This window comes from Camellia sinensis, chromosome 2 (assembly GCF_055761805.1).
Source record: "Camellia sinensis isolate YWXY chromosome 2, ASM5576180v1, whole genome shotgun sequence".
Classification (NCBI taxonomy): domain Eukaryota; kingdom Viridiplantae; phylum Streptophyta; class Magnoliopsida; order Ericales; family Theaceae; genus Camellia; species Camellia sinensis.
The window spans coordinates 77,086,660-77,095,809 of NC_138962.1; positions in this window are offsets into that span (position 1 = coordinate 77,086,660).

The following is a 9,150-nucleotide window of genomic DNA, read 5'->3' on the forward strand; positions in this document are numbered from 1 at the left end:
GATATAGCGGTAAACGAAAGACCAAGGTAATTGACTTTTTGTTGGAAGCCTCTCCTGAACCGGACCTAACCTTGCCCCAAATTAATTTGATCCCTTTAACCACTAAGTAAGAGATGGCCAAAAAACGAGCTGTAAGGGCCCTCCTAATTGAAACAAACCAGCCCGAGGTACCACTAGCCGGTCAGACTCAGGAGACCGTGGTGGCCCTTCCATCCCATCAACCCTCATCATCTCGTCCAAACAAGCGTGCTCGGACTTCCACAACCGAGCCACGCCTTGTTGATGAAGAAGATACCATCCTTTCACCAAGCCCTCCACCGAGCCCACAACCGGAGCACTCTGACCGAGCTAGCTCTTCCAAGTGGGTTCCAAAGATCACTTTTTAGAACCATGCCATACGGGATACAGATTCAGTGGTCGTTGAAAAAGACCACCTAATGGCATTCAATCTGGCCGAGCTGGCCAAGCTTGAAGGAAAAAAGAATGCCAAAATAACAAAGCTTGAGAAGAAGCTGGAGGATGCGGAGAAACGCGGTTTCAAAGAAGGCGAAGCCCTGTACATCAAGCAGTGTGAAGTTGCGAAGGACCTGTTCTTTAAATGCGAGTGGAGGGGGGCTGTGGCGCAACTCGGTCATGGACCTGAGATCGAGGTCTTCAATCCTCCTCCATATTTAATACCGAGCTCACTAGCGGAGTATGCTGCTACCATTCAGCAACAATTTCTAGAGGAAGAGGATGAAGATGAAGCTCCAAAAGACAACGCTCAATCCGGTCGCCAGTCTACCTCCCTAACTCCAGAGGTCTCCATCCCACCTTTACCAGCTGTGTCCGATGCTGTGCTTTTAACCGAGCTTAACCAGAGTGTGGTTGCCACAACCGAGCTACCTCTGGGCGAAGACCGGGTGGTTTTAGATGCTGACTTAGATGACCTGTTTGCTTGACTATATACTTTTCTTCTTTTTTGCCTTTTGGAAAGAGAGACTGTAACCGGGCTGAAGCCCCCCTTTTGTGCTTTGACTTTGTATGATCAATGAAATCTCTTTTGTTCCAACTATTATTTCGGTTAACTGCCATGCATGTAGCTTTCTAACTGTAATCTGAATAAAGTATAATATTCTCGGGCCGAGATACCTTATCCTGGTCATAACTTTGCAATTTAACTAGCCATACCTGCCAACCTCTTCAGCCTAGATCCTTATCTCGGTTGAAGAATAATAAGTGCTGGTTTTTCCAGCCAACCTCTTCAGCCTAGATCCTAATCTTAGCTGAAGAGAACTCAAAGTTGGTTTTTCCTGCCAACTCTAAGTGAAGTGTTTGGTTATTCCGGCCAAACGTCCTGCAGCCTGGATCCTTATCCTGGGCATAGGAGGGGTGTTGGTTTTTTCAGCCAACCTCTAAGTTGGTTATTCCTGCCAACCTAGAGTAAGTGTTTGGTTATTTCGACCAAACGTCCTGCAGCCTGGATCCTTATCTTGGCCTTAGGAGGGGTGTTGGGTTTTCCAGCCAACCTCTAAGTAAGTTATTCCTGCCAACCTAGAGTAAAATGTTTGGTTATTCCGACCAAACGTCCTGCAGCCTGGATCCTTATCTTGGGCTTAAGAGGGATGTTGGTTTTTCCAGCCAACCTCTAAGTTGGTTATTCCTGTCAACCTAAAGTAAAATATTTGGTTATTCCGACCAAACGTCCTGCAGCCTGGATCTTTATCCTGGGCTTAGGAGGGGTGTTGGTTTTTCCAGCCAACCTCTAAGTTGGTTATTCCTGCCAACCTAGAGTAAAATGTTTGGTTATTCCGACCAAACGTCCTGCAGCCTGGATCCTTATCTTGGGCTTAGGAGGGGTGGTGGTTTTTCCAGCCAACCTCTAAGTTGGTTATTCCGACCAACTATGCTTACAGTGTACCTAACTCACTAAAATAATCTTTTAGAGAAGGAAACAACTATACTGAAAAGAAACTACTTGTTTTATTGAGAAAGAAAAAAATTACAGATACTTGAAAAAGCTAAAAATAAAATAGTTTGAGATTGGCAGTGTTTCATGGTCTGAGAATGGCTTTGTCATCCTCGTCTTCCAAGTGATATGCCCCTTTTCCTGCTAATCCAACCACCTTGTAAGGTCCTCCCCAATTAGGCCCTAACTTGCCTTCTCCGAGTACCAAGGTGTTACCATCACTTTGCGCAATACCCAATCTCCGATTTTGAATTGTCTTGGATGTATTGTTTTGTTGTATTTCCTAGATAACTCATGTTAGTATGAGGCGATGTGAACCAGTGCTCTTTCTCTTCTTTCTTCTGCAAGATCGAGTTCCAATGCTATGGCTTCTCCATTTAAGTCTGGGTCAAAATTTTCGCTTCTGATGGTGGGGAGGCCAATTTCCAGTGGGATTACTGCTTCCATGCCGTGGGCTAAGGAGAATGGTGTTTCTCCCATTGATCGTTGAGGTGTGGTATGATAAGCCTATAAAACATGAGGAAGCTCCTCAGCCCACTTTCCTTTTGCTTTCTCTAACCTTTTCTTCAATCCGTCCAAGACAACCTTGTTTGATGCTTCTGCTTGGCCATTTGCTTGGGGGTATGTTGGTGTAGAGTTGTAGAATTCTATCTTGTACTCCTCACAAAAGCCTCTAAAAATTTTGCCGTCGAACTGGGTACCATTGTCTGATATCAGCATCTTGGGTATGTCGAACCGAGTGATGATATTCTTCCAGACGAACTTCTTCATATGTTTCTCCTTTATTGAAGCTAATGCTTCTGCTTCCACCCATTTTGTGAAGTAGTCTGTTGCTGCCATGAAGAACTTTCTGTTGCCGGGTGCTGTTGGGAGTGGTCCTACTATGTCCAAGCCCCACATTGTGAAGGGCCATGGGCTAGTTAAAGGTAGAAGCTCTCTGGCTAGCTGATAAATTTGGTGTGCGAACTTCTGACATTTCTCGCACTTCTTGACATACTTCTCTGAATTTGCTTGTATGTAAGGCCACCAATATCCCTGCGAAATTGCTCTGTAAGCCAATGATCTCCCCCCTCGGTGGCTTCCGCATACGCCTTCATGAATCTCAAATAGGAATGTTTCGACCTTGTTGGGATGGACACACTTCAGGTAAGGTCCTTTTAGGATTTATTGTACAAGGCCATTGATGGGGAGAGCCAAAATCGCTGCGACTTTGCTCTTATCTTGTTGGCATCCTTTTTCTCTTCGGGTAAAATGCTGTCTTTTAGGAACACTATGATGGGATCCATCCAAGAAGTGCCTAGCTCGGCACAACATACTTCTTCTACTTTAGGTTCTTCAATGCTTGGTCTGGGTAGGAAGTCGATCAGTAGTGGATGCAGGATGGATGTGTCTGCCATTGAAGCAAAGCCTGTTAGTTCGTCTGCTCTGTTGTTCTCTTCTCTGCCAATCTGCTCTATCCGCACTACTTCGAACTTCATGATCTCTTTTCTGACTAACTCTTGGTACTTGGCCATCCTTTCATCCTTTGCTTCGTAGTCACCTGAAATTTGGTTTACCACCTGCTGTGAGTCACTGTAAACCTGTAACAACCCTCATACTGTTTACCGATTAATGACTGATTAACCGCTAATTACTGTTAACCGAGACTGATTTTGACTGATAATTGAACTACCTAAGGTACTGAACTGACTGACTGAAAACTGGAATCGAATTGACTGAGTATGTGTGTGTTAAATTGTGTTCTATCTGTTTGACTGTTTGACTATCTGTTCCTGTTTGTATGTTTAAACTGCTAATTGAAGGCCTTATCGACGGCCGAATTAGAAATCGACTGATGTTCCGTGACCCTCATAATTAATGTGATTTTACGGTATATTTACCTGAAAACTGTTTAGGTATGATTAAATTAGATTAAAATAAACTAATTGAAGAGTTGGACTTAATTACCGTTTTGCCATTGTTAGTGGGCCCTTATTATAACATGTTAGAGCCTTGGTATGCTTGAATCAAACATTTTTCTTCTCCTCTTCTTGCCTCAACCGACCTCAACCGACCTTAGAGAGAGAGAGAGACTTGAGGAGTTAGATTTCACCTCTTTTGGCTTGGTTTTGCTTGGTAATTGAAGAAATTGTTGAAGTGTAGATTGCATATTTGAGCTCCCTTCTTGAACTACAAGACTAAAGGTAGCTCCATTGTCTTCTTGTCCATGTTTTGAGTTGATTGTTGCATGGTCCATGTTAGATTGTAGAGCTAAGTCATGATTTGGGTCATTAATGGTGAATTGAAGCTTAAGTGTTGCATGCATGTACATATATTGAAGTTTTGAGGTTGTGGTTCATCATACCTCACATGCATGTCCATCTTTTGGTCATACTCCATGAGTTCATCTTGTTTTTGAAGGCTTGAGCTCTCTTGAAACAGCATTAAAGCTTTGAAAATGATTTAAGATCATGCATGTCATGTTTGAAGATTGTTCTTGGAAAATGATTTGAAATTGGTTTGAAATTGGGTTTGAATTAAACACCCTTGGGCTTTGATTTCTCGAATTGAGCTTTGAATCATGTTACTCCATGTGTTTATAAGAGTTTTCCAGAAAATTGGCCCAAGAGGATCGAATTTTATGCATCTAAGCTTGGTTTTGAACCTGGAGCTCGAATTTGGGATTTCCAGATTTCAGTCGTCCGCTCGAGCGGGGTTAGTGCCGCTCGAGCGGTAAAATCGAGCTTCCAGCATCTTGCACTGTAGAACAGTCCGCTCGAGCGGAGTATTGGGCGCTCGAGCGGAGGACTGGATGACACGCTCGAGCGGGGACCTTTGTTTGCCTGTACGCTCAAGCGGGGAAACCTGCGCTCGAGCGGGACCCTGTTTCACTGAAATTTCTGAAAATGTTTTCTAAGTGTATTTTTGCATCCTCATCCCATCCTAGGCATTCTTAGGCCTAGTTTAAGACATCTTGACGAGGATATCGATGTAGAACACACCAAGGCAAATTAGGGATTAAGTTATGAGATTTCCCAACTGTGTAGCTTAGTGTGTTCAATCTGTTAACTGTGTAGGGTTGGCGACTGGAGAAACACGCTCTAGCATACTGTAGCCCGAACTCTGTGAGTAACAATTGTGTAAAGATATGTTCAACTGATTATCTTTTGAATACTGAACTGAACTGTTTACTGAACTGGTATTATTTACTGAATGAATGTATGTCCTTTATTTCTGAACTGTACTGTGGCATCCTTAGTACCTACGGTTTACTGTTACTGTTACTGTTACAGAGATCTCTGTCGGTTTCCTTGTGGAACCACTACTGTTTACTGACTGATGGCCATCATTACTGTTCGGTCTTTTAAGACCTACTGTTACTGTTATGCTAATGGATGTACCACATATGACTGTTTACTGTACTGAGCCACTGAATTACTGATTGAAATGAACTGTTTTCATTACTGTAAGGACATTCATTCTAAACCCCTTTACGCTTTATGTTATTCACTGGGCTTTAGCTCACTGCTCATATATATATGTAGGTGTTCAGGCACCAGACCACAGCTAGAGGCGTCAGGGTTACTCCAGTTTTGTCAAGCCAGCCTTTGTGCCTCACCGCGAGGTTCCGAGTCTACCTGCTAAGGCTTAGGGGTGTTTTAAGAATTCCCCCTTCTGTACTGTTTTACCGTTCTGTATAGACTGTATGTTACTGTACCGTTATATAGGGTCGAGTCCCTAATTTGAATGCTTGTAAATATCGTGCATACTGTTCTGTACTGTTATGTATAAATGTATGAAAAATCTTTTTTGCATACAGACTGTCACAGCTCAATGGACATTATTTATTTACTGTATTGGCTTCCGCCAGGCCCTGTACTCTGTTTTACTGTATTACTGTTAAGCAGGCCTTCGGTAATCTCGGATTACTGGCCGGTTACGGTGCTAAACCCATAGGGCCGGGTTTGGGTCGTGACAAAACCATTAGCTCGGTGGCCTTCATGTAGAGTGCTGATTTTAGTCCTGCCAGAAGTACTTCATACTCCGCTTCGTTGTTTGATGCTGGGAAGCCAAGGTTGACTGCCTGTTCTACTACTAAGTCGTCTGGTGAGATGAGGACTATGCCGAGTCCTACTCCGTACCTATTGGATGCTCCATCCACGAAGAGCTTCCACATCTCTCCAACGAACAGCTTCCAGCAAGTAGAGGGATCGAATGATGCCTTGGGGTCTTGAGTGTTACTGGTGTTTTTTTCAAAGTCCACACTTACTGTTTGCCCCTTGCTATCTGATTGTACCAAGTCTTTATTTGTCGATGGGTCTTTGCTTGGTGCAGCATGGTTTGTTTCTCCCTCCTTTTGTTTACTCTGGTCTGTCCTGGGATGTGGCTGGGTATCCTGTATTAGGGGTTGCACTATTCTGGCACCACTTTCCATCCTTATTTCAGTTGTACCCGTTAAGTCAACTGGGTAGGCGTGATGACTTCTTAGTGTGAATTCTGCGACAAAGTCTACCAAAGCTTGGGCTTTTATCGCGGTTCTAGGTTGAAACTTAATGTCAAACTGTCCCAACTCTACTGCCCACTTCAAGATTCGCCCAGAAAAGTTCGCCCTCTCAAACAAAGCTTTTAATGGAAAAGTTGTGAGGATGGTTATAGTGTGGGCGTGAAAGTAGTGCGACAACTTCCTTGAGGCCATCATCAAGGCTAGGGCCAGTTTTTCCAGTGGTAAGTACCTGGTTTCTGCGCCCAGCAATGTCTTGCTGACATAAAAGATGGGCAGATGTTGGATTCCTTCTGCTCGGACCAACACTGCGCTAATTGCATACTGTGAGACTGCCAGGTACAAAAATAGTTCTTCTCCAGGTATTGGGGTCACTAGCAGCTGTGGAAAAGACAAGTATTCCTTCAAACTTTCTTGGGCGCGGTCGCATTTTTCATCCCACTCAAACTTGGCCTTTAATGCTTGAAAAAATGGTCGACATCTGTCTGACGACCGACTTATGAACCGGTTTAGCACGGCTGCCATACCGGTGAGATGCTGTACTTCTTTTGCTGAGTTCGGCCTCTCTAGATCCTGGATTGCTTTGATCTGAGAAGGGTCTGCTTCTATACCTCGGTTGGTCACCAGGAAGGCTAGGAATTTGCCAGACCCTACGTCGAACGCACACTTGGATGCGTTAAGACGCAACTTGTGCTTCTTTAGGATCTGAAACATCTCGCCTAGCTCCCTGAGATGGTCATTCTTATCCTTGCTCTTGGCCACCATGTCGTCGATGTAGGCTTCCATTGTTCTGCCTAACAATGGTTCGAACATCTTGGTGACCATCCGTTGGAATGTTGCCTCTGTGTTCTTAAGGCCAAAGGGCATGACCTTGTAACAATATAGCCCTCTTGGCGTCTTAAAGGATGTGACCTCCTGGTCTGGCTCATACATAGCGATCTAGTGGTAACCTCTGTACGCATCAAGAAAGCTAAGACAGTTGTGTCCTGCCGTCAGATCTACCAGTTGGTCTATCCATGGTAGAGGAAAGCTGTCCTTTGGGCATGCCTTGTTGACTATTTTGTAGTCCACGCAGACACGCTATTTTTCATTCTTCTTCGGTACCACTACTGTATTGGAGATCCATCTGGGGTAGTGTACCTCTCTGATAGCTCCTACTTCTAGAAGGTTTCTCACTTCTTCCGCTACTATCTCGGCGTGGTGGAGTGTTGATCTGCGAGTGCGCTGTATGATTGGTCTCGCAGTTTGGTGGACATTCAACTAGTGACAGATGAAGTTTGGGTCAATGCCAGACATGTCATACGGCGTCCAGGCAAACACTTCGATGTTAGAGGTCAAGAATTCCATGACCTTTATTCTCTCGGTGCTGGACATAGATGAGACAAGCAAAAAGAACTTTTCCAGGTCCTTTTCATCTATTCTTACTTGTACTAAGTCTTCCACTGCCTTCTGTTCAGCGGCTTTGCCAACATCCGCAAACAATTCATTGCTCTCAGGTTCTTTCACTATCTGAACAAACCCTTTGGCAGCTCGGCTGCCATTTACTGTGACGAAGCATTGCTTGGACAAAATTCGGTCTCTATAGACCTCTTCAATTACTCCGGCTTCGTTGGGAAACCGCATTACTTGATGGTAGGTTGATGCTACCGATCGCATGGCATGCAGCCATGTCCTCCCTAAGATTATGTTGTAAGTGGAAGGGACTTTCAATACCTAGAATTCCACTTGTTTCATCATGCTTCCTGCTCTGACTGGGAGGATAATCTTGCCAACTGGCCACTCTGGCATTGAGTTGAATCCGATCAGGGGAGATACGGCAGGTGCCAAGTCTTTGTCCTCCAGTTTCAACTGTTTGAAAGTTTCGTAGTACATTATCTCACATGAGCTCCCTTGGTCGATCAAAATTCGCTTGATGCGGAGAGTGACAACCACTGCATCATTGTGAGGGCAATATATCCTTGCCAAGTCTTTGTCTGAAAAAGACATGACATTCGTGGCCTCTGTTCTCCCTTTTTTAATGGTGGGCTGTGCACTTAATACCTCCCTTAAGTGCTCAGCCTTCTTTATCATTCCCCTGAGCTTACATACTCGCTCAGGCTCAAATACCCTATGTATTACGTTTATCACGTCTTGAGGTGGGGCGTCAATCGGTGTTCCGTGTGGATGATCGTGGTTTTGGGGGGCTGGCTGCGTCCCTCCTTCTATGCACCGGTCCAGGTGACCAGCTGCCACTAACTCCTCCAGATGCTGTCTCAACGGCGTGCAATTTTCAGTGCGGTGCCCTTTTTCCTTATGGAAGGTGCACCGAGATCTTTCGTAGTCCTTTTGTGCCTCTCCCAATTTAGCTGGCCATTTGACGAAAGGTTCATCGCGTATCTCGTTGAGAATTCGGTAGATTGGTTTCTTGAATACCGTGGTAATCGCAGTGCGGACTCTTAACCATCTTTTATCTTGGTCTTCTTCGTTGTCTCACCTGCCTTGTCCGTTCTTGCTTGGACATTCTACCGTGTTGACTTTTGCCGGAGTCTTTTTATCTGGTATTGCGGCTGTACCAGACTTTGTTTTAGCACGGGCGCCATCCTCCTTCACCCGAATGTGCTGGTGTACCCTCTCCATTAAGGCTTCCATTATGAGGGGGGTGTCATGGTAATTGAGTCCCTCAGCCTGTTTTCGACTGGAAGACCTCTTTTGTACTGTGCGACTGTGAGATTTGTGGGGCAAT